The sequence below is a fragment of the Dreissena polymorpha genome, chromosome 3, assembly GCF_020536995.1.
Source record: "Dreissena polymorpha isolate Duluth1 chromosome 3, UMN_Dpol_1.0, whole genome shotgun sequence".
Taxonomy (NCBI): domain Eukaryota; kingdom Metazoa; phylum Mollusca; class Bivalvia; order Myida; family Dreissenidae; genus Dreissena; species Dreissena polymorpha.
This window is the reverse complement of record NC_068357.1, coordinates 148,101,240-148,118,103: the sequence shown is the minus strand read 5'-3', so window position 1 is coordinate 148,118,103 and position 16,864 is coordinate 148,101,240. Positions and strand designations below refer to the sequence as shown.

Genomic DNA, 16,864 nt, shown 5'->3' with positions numbered 1-16,864 from the left:
CATCTCGAATATTGCTGCAAGCAGCGAGTCATTCGGCGTAATGACATATTCATCTGTCCTTGTCATGGCCAATCAAGCACTGAAGAATAATAAAATAATAAAATCAGTATAAACATGATCAGTTTAGATAGTTAAATGTTTAAAGTTATTAACTGTTTCAAGTTTTATTGTTTTGGACCAAGAGTTATGAACTATACTGTAATTGTGTACATGGTTCGAAAGCTGGTGCTCTTAGGAGGCGGCCATATTGGATTTTTTGTGACTGGGTGGTGGAAACTACCTAGCATATTTCAAAGTTATGAATTGGGATATACATACGTAAATTTATGCAGGTATGTAGCAAACATTATATTTTTTGGAGGTATTGCTTATTTCGTTGTAATTGTAATAAAAACTATTATTGTATTGCATCTAATATTAAGGGGTTCGAAAGCCGGTTCGTCCACGCTAGAAGATGAGACCGTAGTTGCTGATATTCAGTCAAATTCTGTAAGCGTCCTAATGGTGTTACAAAAAAGACCCGATAATGCAATTCATAATAGGCGTTTCTTACCCTTATCAATGTTGTAATGCCATGGAAATAATTCAATATGAATTTGAAACACCAGACATTTTCGATCACACTAGTGCTAGTATGATAAGAATTGTTATTATTATGACTGTATTATGTATATTAAATCAACCATATTATAGTGATAATAACACATAAGGAAGGGTATTAGAAACTACCAGTATAACTAAAACAATGGGTTGCATTATAAGTTTAAATAATTGCATCTAAAATTTATGTTGAAATGCATGATTCTTTTGTAAGTTTACTGTTTAGTATTATTATGCATGAGTATTCATCTGTTATTGTCCATGGTTTGTTCATTGTTTTCAGACAGTTCCAGAAAACATTGCAAACAAGCAGAGTTCTCGTTCCTTTTTCACCATACACCTCTGAAATGGGCATATTGACAAGAATCTTGTCAAAACTAAAAAAAATATTTTATCCTCCTAAATGAGTTTAATATGAATTAAACCTGGCATAAATATACAAATAATTTACCTAAAAAGTTCCAAACTTTGAAAGATAATGATTGTATTTACATATTTTATACAATAAGTCTATTTTTCTCGTAAATATTTTAAAAGTGTAATATATGACAGCCAAAAATTGCTGAATTCTTCATTTCTGCCCTTGTGTTTCAAGAGAGAATACTTTCCATCCAAATGGAGAGGGATCTGGGTTCATATCCCAGTAGGGGCTTAAGATGATGCATGCAATATTTTGTTGTTTTATTTTCTAATAACAATAAATTGATGATAAAGAAATTAATTGAGTAAGAGTTTTAACATGTACAGAATAATACTATAGTATTCATATAATGAGTGGATTTTAGAATTAATCATGTCTTGAGTTGTCTGTCATTATGAACATTTTGTCTTATATCAAATTTTTATAAGTGACATAATACTTAAATTTAGATTTGATAAAAGAATATTATGTTTATAATTAGGTGCTACGAAAAGCTGTTCAGGATCTGATTTTGAAGGAGATCGAGGATGAGGTTTTCCTACTTTCATCCAGAAATGTTGCCTTGTCTAGCGTTCTTATTCGATATCGCAGCATTGAAAGCCTGTTTGAGAATGGAGAACATCTGATCAAGAAGATCATTAGTGAAATGTCAGAAAGGTAAACAAATATTAAAATTTTCAATTTATGTTAAGCATGAATTATATTAGATAAAATCTATTCATCCTGTTATTTTGGGTGATTTATTGCACAAAAAGCATGAAAGATCTTTTATACCTGAAAGCTATAACATTTGTTTCAAACTTCCCAATCCTAATACCTAGTTTAATTTTGCCTTAAAACTTTATCATTTGCTATTACATGATATTTGATGATTATTTTTTTGAAAATAGTGATTGGAAAATCATGCTCTTTAAATGTAAAAATGAAGAGCTCAAGTTTATGCAATCAAAGTACATGTAATAGGATTAAGACATTTCATGTTTTACTGTAAAGCTGAACACACCACTATATGGTCAGGGTAAACTACATTGATTGCCATGTGAGCTTACCTTATAGTGAGAATAGCTCTATGAGCTATTGGTATTGGGGATATGCACAGTTTTATGCATGACATTTTAATCAGAATGGCAATAGGAAGTCCTCTGCTACTTCATACAATTGTTATTTTTACATATTTGCAAACTTCTGTACCTATTTAATTTGTAGCTCACCTGAGCACATAGCGCTCATGAGGATCATTTTGGATACAGTGTTGTCTGTCGTCTGTCTGTGCATGTGTAATGTGCGCTAGTTTACTTTTTTGGCATGAACTATTGTCTAGTGGGCCTCTACAAAGATTGTTCAAATTACGAGCCTGGGGCCAAATGCGCAGAGGGGTCCAATGTTATTTTCCCTGTATGTATGTAGTTAAAACTAAAAAAATCTTCACTTAAACCACAGGCTTACCCTCAGATATTTGGTTTAAACATTGTTTATTTGGCCTCTACAAAGATTGATCAAATGATTGACCTGGGGTCAAAATTAGCCCAATTTATTTATTTGTAATTTATTTATTTAATGATTTATTTTTATATATTTATATAATTGCCCTTGGTTTCACTTTTTTACATAATGCTGACTTAGTAAATACTTAAAAAATCTTCTCTGAAACCACAAGACTTTGAAATAAGACATTTAGCATGAGCATCATCCTGTGTGCTAATTTTTCAGAACAATTGCAATATTGAACTAAAAGAAATGTTACCAAAACTTCTGTTGATATTAAATTATTAGTGGAAGCAGAAGAACAATAAGGATAGCAGCAGTGGGTGTTTAACTGCCAATCTTTTTCACATCTTATAGCTTTTATGTTACAGACTTCCATTTTTGTTTCGTATCATGGCAACCATTGCTACTGGGGGCAATGAGCTGCAAGGGACAAAAATGGCCCCTGTAGCTACAGCATATGCAGTGCTAATGAACGCACATTCTGACAAGTTGTCGGCATGGCATAGGATGACCCCCATTGTGGCCATAAAAGGTCATCTGGAAGATTCAGTAAGTGTTTTGATAAGAATTTATAAATGCATTATTTGTTATTCACCTGAGCACGAAGTGCTAAGAGTGAGCTATTGTTACCAGCCTTTGCCAATGGACGTTTTGTGCATGCCTCAACACGATAACTCCTACTATATGTAAACCTCAGGAGCAAATGTGTTTTCCTTATATGTTCATAGTGAAATCTTTTAAAATCTCAGATAGGCCTAGAGCTTAAAAATATGGCATTGAACGCCATCTGGTGAATCTTTACTAAGATTTTTCCATAATTTCACTAGAGTAAAAAGTAGCTTGGCTGTGGGGCCAACATGTTTTCCTTGAATTTATATATTATTCTAACACGGCACGCGACTTATTTCTATAGACAAAGAAATAAATCAAGTGTGGGTTATTCTGCAATAAACTATGGGCAGAGCTTAATGTTTCGAAAATAGTTCCGAATAAAAAAAGAGAGGAATAATTGCAGTAAAATGCACATGCAAAACCCTGCTCTAAAAGAAATGTAATAAATGTAGCATGTTTATAAATGTAATGAATCAACAAATTGTTTATTTCGTGATAAGTGACATAACCACGCCTGCAAATAATGTTTTTTGTTAAGAAACGTACGGTAATTAAGAAAACATTTATGTTATGTCAGGTTTTTCAGTAGCATCAATAAACGTGAGGTCATACATTTTCTACGATTGTTGTTTTCAATGAAAGTGACGTCATTTGCAAAATATTTATGAATGAAAACAACGTCTTATGTTGGTACAATTCAATGACGTCACTAAATTGTACTAAGAAGGGCAGAGTATTGCAAAATATAGTTCACTGCACATAATAGAGCACTTGATAGCTCTGTTTTGTTGATAGGAATAGGATATTGCATTTTATTATATTGCATTGAATGTACAGGCGTAAACAAGATTCAACCGCCTTGGTGTTACCATGTCCACAACAACTAAGCTGCGGTTGTTGGATGAAGCCAGCAGTATCATGGACAAGGGCATCGTAAGCCGATTGCAGAAGTCCCCATTAGTCAAGATAACTGGTGACAACTTGGATATGTACATTAAAACAGGCCAGCAATCTCTAGAGAAGTCAAATAGAGACCTTCATCTGTTTGCCTCTAATGTACTGTTCAACAGGGTACAGTAGCCGGATTACTTTGTACCATAATTACATTGTGTATATATCCTGTTCATTCAGATAAAAATCCAGCAAGTTTGGACTGAATTTTATGTTATGTAACCCTCATAATTTAAAAAAAAATGCATCAAAAGAGTTGTATTATAAATGTCTTATGTGAATTAATGCCATGAACATTACCTGCATTTGGCAGGAGAAATCAATTTAACGAATTGTTATCCCAATTTTGACTTGTACTGGTACCCATTCCCAAAGTATTGAAGGAAATTACTGTTGATCATACATGATTAATAGCCACGAACTTACAAAATGCATCTGTTACAGATTGCCAGTCCAGATAAATACAGTTTGGTGCCCACTCGAACACCACTGACAGATCTGAAGGCAGAAATGTTTCTCCTGAGTGGCAATTACCGGAGTACGCTTGTGAACAGCTACTGTGTAATACTTGGTTATCTGTCCACTATCTTTTTAGTCAAATGGATATATGGCAATGTGGGCATTATGCACGTCATTTCATTTTGTTCATACGTCAAAAATTCTGGTTGCTATGGCAATTTTTTTTTTTAATCTGACAATGGTGGAGTCGGTAGTGGACATATATTGCTTGGCAATTGTCTTGTAATTATTTGTGTTTTTGGTATACTTCTATGCAGATGTAAATAATATTCTAAGCAATTCATTTCATTTTCCATTTTTGGAGCACAGACAAAATTATATTAGGATTTGTTTTAGAAGATTCCAGAATACTTATCAAATATGTTTAAAAGGATAGTACATAGCTCTTTTATATGAAAAAAAACTATATTTTTGGCTAAGCAATTTGTCATGAGATCACAAATTCATGCTTTTTATGCACCTGAAGGAAGGCATTTTTTTTATGCCCCTGAAGGAGGGCATATGGTGATCATACTGTCCAGCCGTCTGTCCGTCACACTTTGCGATTAGGTTTCGAAAAATGCTCATAACTTCTTTGTCGCTTTAGAAAGCAATTTCATTTTTGACTTCTATCAAAGTGTTTATAGGGGACATATGTCATCCAATGGTGACAGCTCTTGTTTAAACTGTCTATCGGTCTGTCAGTCAGTATGTATGTCACAATTGTGGGTCATCTTTATATCTTTGTTATTTATGGTTTGATTTAAATACAACTTTATTATTTTGTTTTAAAGATGTTGATAGTGATAACAAATGTTGTGTTTTTTTGTTAAAGGAAGGATTCTTTGTGAGCTAAAAGCTTTCTCTTGGATGGCAAATGCATTGCCAGATCACATTCACCACCCATATCAGCATGAAATGAGTCTGAAGTCAGACATATTCCAGCTGCCAATTATGATGAAAAACGAAGCCAAACATGAAGATTGTGTTGACATTCTGGACACTTATGAGGCAGTTCTCAGTGATTATTATCACAAGGCTTTTGGTAGTAAATTTTGTTTTTTATATGCCTTTTTGAAAAACATACTTATTTTATGATAAACCATGTGTTTTGGCATCCATTTCTTTGTCCGGTTTATAACTATTAAACTATATGATTTTTTAAAATGTAACTTCATATATGGATAGATCTTATTGAGGTGAAGTGCAGTGTACAAGAAACATAAATATAGGCCCCTTTAATACTTGAATTGTCTTCCTTTTTAGCTCATCTATTTTTTGAAAAAAAATTATGAGCTATTGTCATCACCTTGACGTCGGCGTCCGGTTAAGTTTTGCGTTCAGGTCCACTTTTCTCAAAAAGTATCAATGCTATTGCATTCAAACTTGGTACACTTACTGCCTATCATAAGGGGACTGGGCAGGCAAAGTTAGATAACTCTGGCGTGCATTTTGACAGAATAATGTGCCCATTTTATACTTAGAAAATTGAAAATTTTGGTTAAGTTTTGTGTTTAAGTCCATTTTATTCCTTAAGTATCAAAGCTATTGCTTTCATACTTGCAACACTTATTAACTATCATAAGGGGACTGTGCAGGCAAAGTGATGTAACTCTGACTGGCATTTGGACGGAATTATGGGCCCTTTATTCTTAGAAAATTGAAAATTTGGTTAAGTTTTGTGTTTTGGTCCACTGTACCCCTAAAGTTTCATAGATATTGCTTTCATACTTGGAACACTCGCAAACTATCATAAGGGGACAGTAAAAGGACAAGTTGCATAACTCTGGTTGTCATTTTTACAGAATTATGACCCTTTTTTTACTTAGTAACTTTGAATATATGGTTAAATTGTGTGTTTTGATCCACTTTATTTTACTTCTTAAGTTTCAAGGCTATTGCTTTCAAACTTCAAATACTTTCATGCTATCATGAGGTTACTGTACCTGGCAAGTTGAATTTAACCTTGACCTTTGAATGACCTTGACTCTCAAGGTCAAATTATTAAATTTTGCTCAAATTGCCATAACTTCTTTATTTATGATTAGATTTGATTGATACTTGACAAAACTACTCTTACATGACATACCACAATAGACTCCACCCAAACCATCCCCCCATTTATTTTTATTATTTTATTTTTGCAATACCGTCCAACCATCGCACCCAAGAATCCCCTCCCCCCACCCCCCACCCCCGCATTTATTATGTTTGGGGTATTTTTTCCGCATTTTTGGAAGATAATGTAATAAATGACCACACCCCCACACTATACACCCCTCTTCACTCCACCCCTCCCTCCCATGTGATTGAAATTGAGAGTCCCTTCACCTTTAAAAAGAAAATAGATGAGCGCTCTGCACCCGCAAGGCGGTGCTCTTGTTAATATTTCTTGTCTTATAATAAAGGTCAGGGTCACACTAAGACTTAAATATTAATTATTAATAGATAATAATCTGGTCCATATATTTGTCAGACATCAATGGAAATAACTTGGCAAATATGTGAAATATATCTTAGGCAAAGTATCATCAGTAATTATGACCCATACATGGTTCTTATCTCAAATGTCAAAACACCATCATGAGTCATCCTCTGAAGACAGTTCTTGTGGTGGTTAAAGGTCAGTTCTGTGGGGTCACAATTTTATTATTTTAAGGCTCAGAGGATGTTCTTCACAAGTTTGGTGTCACCGTTGGTGGAGACCAATTGACAAGAGTTCGGCTTGAAGAAGCCAAAAACCTCCGTGCATTGGCTACTACACCCAACAAGCGATTTGAGGACCTGCACCCATTTGTAATTGAGTTGTGGCATACAAAGCAAGATTTTTTGGAGGTTTGACACTTAAGTTTTATTTGCTCAACCTGGAAACATTTGTAACTATTTTATTCTCCCAAACGTCTGCATCTGCCTGGGCCAGTGTCATACATAAAAAATCAACTATATTTGTATTTTTTTATTTATGGATATTATCTAAAATGAGACAAAACATTAATTTCTTTAATGTTTTTGTTTAAAAGTATTAGATAATAAATGAAAATAACTTAATTTTCCAAATGTTCCTGCAGTCATTGTTATTAAAATTATGTGCACTTGTCATAGTATTGTTCTGAAAAAATTATTCAAAATCAGTTACAATACTTATGTACTTTTTCATTTCTTTCCCAATTAACATTAAAAATACACATCTTATAATTAAAAAAAACTAGTTATGAAAAAAATGCATTTACCATAGTATTGCCCGGGGTAGGGATCAACCTCATTTTGACATGAAGCATTTAATTCATGCGTGTTTGATATCTCATATTCATTTCGCCCAAAGATATTTATGAACGGTTACGTTGGTTACTTTAACATAAGAGAATAATCACATGATTTTAAGAAGAGCTTATACATGTAAGGATGTAATGCGTGTTAAACTATTGTTTTTAATTAACTTTTTAGAAATGCTTCAAAGCACTGTACAGTGCCTCTAGTGTACGCCAGCCTGGTACGCTCTATTATTTCAAGTCCAATCTGCAGCGCACAGATATCAACGGAAAGGTGAAGGGAGGCTTCAAGGCACACCATGAATTCCTGTATCTTGTCGGAACAGCTATGGTTACTGAGCAGTTCCTTCAATATTTTGGTATGGAAAATGTTGAGTCGGAACCAACCAAAAACATGCCCATTATGAAAAAAAAATCTTTCAGATAGGCGCATTCAAATATTTGAAATGATGGAAAAATTTATTGCAGAGTTTGTATATTTGAAAAACTGTACTGATGCAGATGCACAAGAAAATGACAGTGTATTCAAATATTGTTCTAATCTTTGTCACTGGGTTTTCCTTTTGTTGAACTTTGAGGATGTTGTAGGGGAGGGAGACTTACAAAGAATTGTGCCTTCTGTCATGTACATGATGCAGTTCTTCTTGTCTCATTCAAAGTTATCAAAATACTTTCAGGAATGTCTAGACTTTGTTATGAAATGTGAGTTTTTATTGAGTCCTTTAGACAGAGTCCGTGTTTTAGAAGGCGCATTTGCAAATCTGCGAGGTGGTATTGGCAAGAACATTGAAAGTGATCTTGTGCAGGAAAACTCAGTAAGAAATCAGAAAGATCTTATAAGAGCTCTAGGTGCTAACAAAACAGACCAGGCAATATTGAGAGCAACAAGGTCAGCTGATGTTATTGCTGAGATTTGCTCCAAGATTGACAATTCTCTTTCATTGAAAAAGCAAAGCAGCAAACATTCATGTTCTAAATCTTTAAAGGATGAAGCAGTCATTGCCAAAACTCTAAGAAAACTAAAGCCTTTTCAACGGACAGAGGGACGTATTTGCCAAGGTATTCCTAATATCCATGGTTCTCCATTAAATAGAATAACTAAAGAAGAATTTAGCAATAGGGCCACTGATGTTATGTGTAGACTGTACTATGGACAAACAAGAAATGGATCATATGATGATCCACAAGAATGTTCAGATGAGGATTAATATGCCATACAAAAGGGAAATATTCTAAAATGTTGGCAATTTGTATATAAATCTCGACAAAATAAGTTAAACATATTGCCATCTATCCATGTTTCAAGTTTCATGAACAAATATTTATAACTTAAAGTTATTGCAGTATTTACCATTTTCAGCAATATTTCTATTCTATGTGTTGCCATTGCAACCAGATTTCTTGACATAGGATCATAATGAAATGACGTGCATAAGCTCCATATTGCCATCTGTCCATGTTTTATGAAAAATTATGAAGAAGTTATAAAGTTATCGCTGGATCCAGAAAAGTGTGACAGACAGACAGACTCACAGACAGACGCAAACCATAAGTCCCATCCGGTTTCACCGGTAGGGGACAACAAGTCGGAGACAAATGCCCCCAAAACAGGGCCTTGACACAGAATGTTTTTTGCAAACAAAACTAACCATAACAATTAATCATATTAGTGTGAATAGGTGTTATAATGTTATCAATATTTGAATACACTGTCATTTTCTTGTGTGGGCTGTCTGCATCTATGTTATGTAATCATTGAGTATGTTAATTAGCTATAGCTTGTATCTATACAACTCAAAATTTGTTAAGGATCACTTTTTATTTTCACATTATCTTCAATGTAATTTAATTTAAATTGTTATTTTGCAAGTTTTGGTATTATACTTTGTGTTTTTGTTTTTATTTTTATGCCCCCCTTCGAAAAAGAGTATATTGTTTTGCACATGTCGGTCGGTTGGTCTGTCGGTCCGTCCACCAGATGGTTTCCGGATGATAACTCAAGAACGCTTAGGCCTAGGATCATGAAACTTCATAGGTACATGATTGATCATGACTGTCAGATGACCCCTATTGATTTTCAGGTCGCTAGGTCAAAGGTCAAGGTCATAGTGACTCGAAATAGTAAAATGGTTTCGGGATGATAACTCAAGAATGCTTTGGTCTAGGATCATGAAACTTCATAGGTACATTGATCATGACTGGCAGATGACCCCTATTGAGTTTCAGGTCACTAGGACAAAGGTCAAGGTCACAGTGACTCGAAATAGTAAAATGGTTTCCGGATGATAACTCAAAAAATGCTTAGGCCTATGAACTTCATAGGTACATAGATCATGACTGGCAGATGACCCCTATTGATTTTTAGGTCACTAGGTCAAAGGTCAAGGTCACAGTGACTCGAAACAGGTAAATGGTTTCCAGATGATTACTCAAGAATGCTTGCGCCTAGGATGATGAAACTTAATAGGAATATTGATCATGACTGGAAAATGCCCCCTATTGATTTTCAGGACAAAGGTTAAGGTCACAGTGACTCAAAATAGTAAAATGGTTTCCAGATGATAACTCAAGAATAATTAGGCCTAGGATCATAAAACGTCATAGGTACATTGATCATGACTGGCAGATGACCCCTATTTATATTTAGATCACTAGGTCAAAGGTCAAGGTCACAGTGACAAAAACATATTCACACAATGGCTGCCACTACAACTGACAGCCCATATGGGGGGCATGCATGTTTTACAAACAGCCCTTGTTATGTTTTGATTTATCATTGATGCGTGACGCTGGCTGAATCTAGCTAGAGGTGAATTTCGAAATTACACGTACTATAAAAAGTGATCCTTAGCAAATTTTGAGTAGTATATGTAACAATAAGCCACTGAAATAGAGGTCATCTACTGTCCAAGGCCAATGCATATGGGAAGTATCAAGCCTATTAGTCAATTTGTTGACAAATTCTTGATATGAAATTATAGTCACACTTTATGTGACCTTGACCTTTAACCTAGTGACCCAAATTTAATAGTGGTCATCTATGTTATACATAAATATTTGGAATTGTTAACTAATGAAATGTAGTCAATTTTGTTATGTTACTTTTGGGAAAGCTTGCTAACTTGAATAGCATGTCAATATTTAACCTGTTCACCTTAAGTTCAATTTCAAATTTATTTAAGTTCATTTTCAACCAAGCAAACTTTGATTCGTTAGTCAATAAATTCATCACTTGCTATGTAATTGACAAATCATTTTTTTGTTTTATAAATTTTGATCAATGATAAAAAATGGTGCATTTCTTGTAGTGTTGTACAAACAATAACATTCTACAACAATCGATTTTTGACAATTTGTTTAAATGGTAAGCCTTGTGCACAATTATTGCAAATTGACCCATTGTATGAAGAAAAAGACAATATGTGTTATTTTACAATACAATGCACATGTACACTTAATTGCTTGTAGATAAAATGAATGTATGTTTTCTGTAACACATGACTAGTTTTATATCATATGTTGATATAGTTTTTATACTTAAATATGCAGTCAGGTGCTTCATTAACATTAGATTTTATGTATAGGGTGTTATAATAGATTTTGAAAACCTTTCCATGAGTCAAATGACCCTAGATTTGGAAATATAATGGGTCAAACTATGACTAAATACATGCATGCTATTTAATTAATTGTAATTATACCCCCTTTACTGGTAATGGGGGCTATTTAGGAGTCCCTTTGTCGGTTTGTCTGTCTGTCAATGTGAAAATTTCATCCGATCTTCACCAAACTTGGTCAGAAGTTGTATCTAGATTATGTATATGGGTCATGCAGTGTCAAAAACTAGGTCATGTGGTCAATTAATGCGTTTGAAAGAATGTTTGTACGAACTATAACTATGTCATTTATCGTTAGATTTTAAAATGACTAAGTACATTTGTTTACCATAATGGGACGGTGTGAGTTCAAAGGTAAAATCCAGGCCATAACTTTATCGCTTATGGTGAAATTTATAATCATTTGGCATATTTCTTCACCATAATTGGACGGTGTGTCAGGGTCACACTCTGAGTTCAAAAATGTCCAAAAAAATGGCTTGACCTACCATAACTATGTAAAAAATGGCCATTGATGAGCTGTTCCGGGCCATAACATTGATGTTCATTGCGAAATTTTAAAATCATTTGTTGCCCATCATTGGACAGTGTATCACATGAAAGAATTATGTCGATATCTCAAAGGCCATGCTCATTTGAAAACAATTTACATAAAACACTTGATGGCAAAGTGACACAGTTTCTGTATGTTTATTTAAGTGACGGTTTATGGTTTTATGCTTAAAAGTATGCTACAATTTTTGTTTAACAAAAACTAATGATTATCTAGGAAAAAACATAGATCTAAAATGAAATAGTGAAGAGACGCATATGTCCAGTTAGAATATCTAAGTGAGTTTTCATGTACAGTTATTATTCTCAATGTCAAATTTTTAAATATCACAAAAAATCTATGTTCAGTAATTAGTACATTAGTACATTATCTAAGAAAAAAAATTGATCTAAAATGAAATAATGAAGACACGCATATGTCCAGTTAGAATATCTTAGTGAATTTTCATGTACAGTTATTATTCTCAATTTCTAATTTTCAAATATCATAAAAAATCTATGTTCAGCAACTAGTACATTGTAATGGATGCATTAAAGTTTCAGAAACAAGATATGTTAAGAAAATCAAATACGCTTATTTGTGTATATAACAATATTGTAATAAGAGCAAATGTACATGTTTCCAATTTACTCATGTTTATATGTTTCTATTCATTCCATTATATATGTACATGCACATATTTTACAAAGTAATGCACATTCATATTAATTTATTTATTTACATCTAAGCAACACTATACATTATACAATTCACATTTATAAATTAGCATCAAATTTACTATCACAATTACATGACAAATAATATACATGTACTATTAGAAAAAAAAGTTGATTTGATCCTGTGACATAAGGGATACATGTGATATGTTCTCATTTGGTCATTATAGTAATCACGGATAATGTACATGTATACATGTATATGGCATAAAATCAAATCACAACATAATATCCAACTTGTTAAAATTTTAACTAAAGTGCCACACCTGGAAGACCTCACACATCTCTCAGCAATATTTCTTTAATTTATTTTAATTATACTAACACAGCAAAAACCCTGAGTTAGCTCCGTCAAATGATAAAGTGTGATGTGTGACATACCCTGCATGCAACCCAAAAGTTACGAAGTCTACACGTATTCTCCTTAAATATCTTGATACATTCAAGAGTAAGAACGAAGAGAGGATTGTTAACTAGGTTCTCTTTCAGCATAAAAATAGTCATAACAGAAACTAACAGAGATTAAAAGGTAACTAAAACATGCTAGATTTTCTAGACTGTTACCTTGGTTAACAAACTCTCTCCTAACCTTTTAAAACATAATAGAATTATATAAACCCTCGTCCATTATTTCCAAAACGATCGTGGATACAGATGATAAAAGCATTGGCAAACATTGATAAATAAGGCTTTTACCATAGCCAACAGGTAAATTGACAATTACATCTTTATGACACAATATTGTCTGCAGACATTCAATTTGTTTTGTCTTGGGTGTAACATTTGGGTCAAAAATTTGAACGGCATCTAAAATATGTTGTAATGTTGTTGCAGAAGACATTTTAATTTTAATGTCAAAATTAAAACTAAGGGAAATAATCATCACACAATTTTTTTTTAATGTTCTTCGTTGCTTATTCAATGCATCAAAAGTAACTAAAGAAGGCCAATTCCCTGGCAAGACTTGAACTCGCATCTCTAACCAGTGCATCGCTGGATAGTGTACTACATTGTACTACAGGGAGAGCTTTGACCTTACTTTAGTCTATTCACAGCATTGACAGTTTAATTGATACAACGCGACACATAACTGAATAAAAACAAATCATTATTAACCCAAGACAAATTTTAGTTACAGTTGGTTTAATGCAAAATATGTAACATTAGCTAGACATATGTTTTTACGATATTTTGCATCGCATACATAAACAACATACAAATAAAACTTACCGAGATAGGTAACGATAGTCCCGTTGCAATGTGTCCGTTCCGCGTCATGGGAAAACGAAATTCATTTTTTCAATATTGTTTATTTTTTTATGTTTTACATAACCACCTTCATTTTTTTTGCATAAACAAACTTTTTACAAAGTGCGTACCTAAAAATATATTTTCAACCAGTAAAATATTTTGGAATCACGTTGGTCCAAAATATGGACCAACGTGAACAACCTGTGGTGGCAGAGGTCTCTTCTAGTATAAGGGAGACCACTGCGTAGGAGATTGGTGAACCGTAACAAGGTAGCACTATACAGTTTTGAGCCTTAGTGTCGAATTGGCAGGGGAGAAATTTCTAATAAATAGGGATACAATAAAACTGAGCAGCAATAATAATAGTGTTTTACAAGTTTAAAGTATCAGATTTGAGTGGTGGTGGTTTGAAATGCATGCTTAGTGAATTCGAAAATGTGTCCAGTGCCTAGCCAGTGTGTCTGCTGGGCAGTCAAGGTCATGAAATACGTACATGCTGGTTTCTAGCTCCGAAGGCTAATTTTGCATGAATTTTAAAGGTGCCTCCACTCAACTGAATTTCTGCAAAAAACCGCGTGGATGACCCTAGGATTCTTCGGTGTCGGTCAAATATCTGGTTAGTGATGCAGTAAAGCAGAAAGTGTTTAATGAACTGGCATTTGCAGTTTAGTGGTAAATTTGTGTTGAAAATCACAGAAATGGCCTCGAAAACAGGTGAAATTCAGACCCCTAAATTGGCTGATTTTCCATGATAAAAATATACAGCAAGTGGGTGCACCATGGCTATCCATGTATTTTCTGGAAGACATACCCCCAACAATACTGAAGATATGTTTTGTATGATTTCAGGTGTAGACGTTGTGTTAGCTGTGAGGACGGACAGTGCCCCCACCCCGGCAGCCAGTAGCCGATTTGTGAAAAACTGTAGTGTGCCCCCTTAAGGTAAAGTGTCAATTTTTCAAGTCCTGTCAAAAACATTTAATTGCATTTAAAAATGTTGCTGAACATGTCAGCATTTTATTTTCGACAATATTTCCAATCGGAAAACACTAACACCAGCATACTAAGGGCTCAAACAAAGGGAGGTAACTCAATGTCTGGTATTGGCATATTTTTATTTATGCACATTAATGGATCTTTACAAGTTTTATTGACCATATTTACCAATTTACAACTGCTTACAAAGATTATTGTACTAAAGCGAGAGTCCAATAGTGAAATGTAAGGTTTTTCCGGGGGGAAAATGGACAAAAGCAGCATTAATATCCATACTTGTTTGCATTTTCAGTCATAGCTTATGGCCAGTGCATTTTATGCAAGTGTCCCTTCTTTTCACACAGTTCAACGGTTAAAAAACCTTGTAGAACAAAAGTCTGGAGGTGCAGGTGCAGCAGGTGCTTGTCGGTTATGGGTGGGTGAGCATGACCGCTATAGATATGGGGTGCTGCGAGCCACAGTGGCCGGCAAGCGCATACATTTCCTCGCACACCGGCTTGCGTTCTTTTTGCACTTCTTGGGTACAATGATTTTGACAGACACAATGAATGTTTCACATATATGTCACAACAAAACGTGCATTAAGGTGGAACATTTGTCGTATGAGCCCCAATCGGTGAATAATTCTCGAAAAAAGTGCTTGGCGACAAGAGAATGCACTGGTCATCATGGTTACCCGAAGTGTATTATGTGAAAGGTAACTGGTTTGTTGATCACTGTTTACATTGTTTTAAATCTCTGATTTCTTGTTTTTGTTTCTAGTTAAGATTGTTCTTTGTCAATCTGCACATTGCAAACAGATCTAATAACTTATTCCATAACTATGGTCCCCAGCTGAAGATGATGGCTGAGATGAATACAGTGAGTCTTTCAGTAGTGGAAGGTTTGAAACCCGTTTTCACAAAAAGTATCTGGTTTGCTTATATTGAAAGGATTCCTTTCTTCGTGAATGATAAGTGCTCCGTTTGTCAATATGTTGTAAATTCCTGTACATCTGTGAATGCTGTTTTACTTTAATACCGACAGTGCGAGCCAAAATAAACGTGGCTCTGCCTTTTCCAAGTGTTCGAGAATGGGTTGCTGAATGGCATAGGCCGGAAAAATTCCTTTTCCAAAATGTGAATTTTGGGGCATAGTTGAAAATTGTCGAGTGCAAACTCTCACATCTGTTTGCATTGTACAGATTGCTTACATATTGAGCTGTTTCGGTATCAAAAGTACTTGATATAGTGTCTTTGAGACGGCTGCTATCCGTATTCGAAAGATGAAGGTGCTGTCCGTATGGCAAATGTTGTACGCTGTACTTTCGAATGCTTGACATGTGGTGCTGGCACACGGTAGACGCTTTTGAGCACTTTGAATGATCGTTGCTGAAACACGGAATTATGTTAGCAAGAGCCTGTGAACTTCTTGTTACAAAGTAATTGCTATCGTTTGATTTTATTGTCTTTAAATTTTGAAGTTCCATTCGCACACGTGTTCGAACACCACTGGCAAGCATTTTTATGTAGTTTGTTTTGTCCTGTGTGCCCAACATTTTTAATCCAGTTTAATCCAGAAAATACTTTCTTTGTATGTGCAAAGGTTTGTTTAATCCCATCTGATAAGTGCCAAGGTTCTTGTTTTTCCCTGTGCTGTATCTATTTTTGTTAATTTTTAAGATTGGCCAGTGGTCATCTCTATAACTTTTGGATTACCTCCCTTTCATTGGGAGATATTGTCATTTTAGTCCATTGTGGCAGCCAAAGCCATGTTTAATCAAATGTTTACATTACTCAAAGTACTGTGCTTGTTTGTAGAAGAAAATTCAGTGGTAGGTTTGCATAAGAAAAGGTAAATCATGTAATTAAATGGGCTTTTTGAAATGAAAATATGTAAAAACTTTCAAAAAT

General features: G+C 34.3%; 1 protein-coding gene and 1 long non-coding RNA gene across 3 annotated transcripts in view; both read left to right on the top strand.

Moving 5' to 3' along the window:
- LOC127871909 (uncharacterized) overlaps positions 1-16,864 on the top strand; it is a 303,905-nt gene that overhangs the window by 91,901 nt on the left and 195,140 nt on the right. The gene's annotated exons all lie outside the window — the stretch shown is intronic.
- LOC127871921 (uncharacterized) lies at positions 14,397-15,324 on the top strand. The gene is made up of 3 exons (XR_008045613.1): positions 14,397-14,592; positions 14,826-14,918; positions 15,265-15,324. It is a non-coding gene; the product is annotated as an uncharacterized LOC127871921 (long non-coding RNA).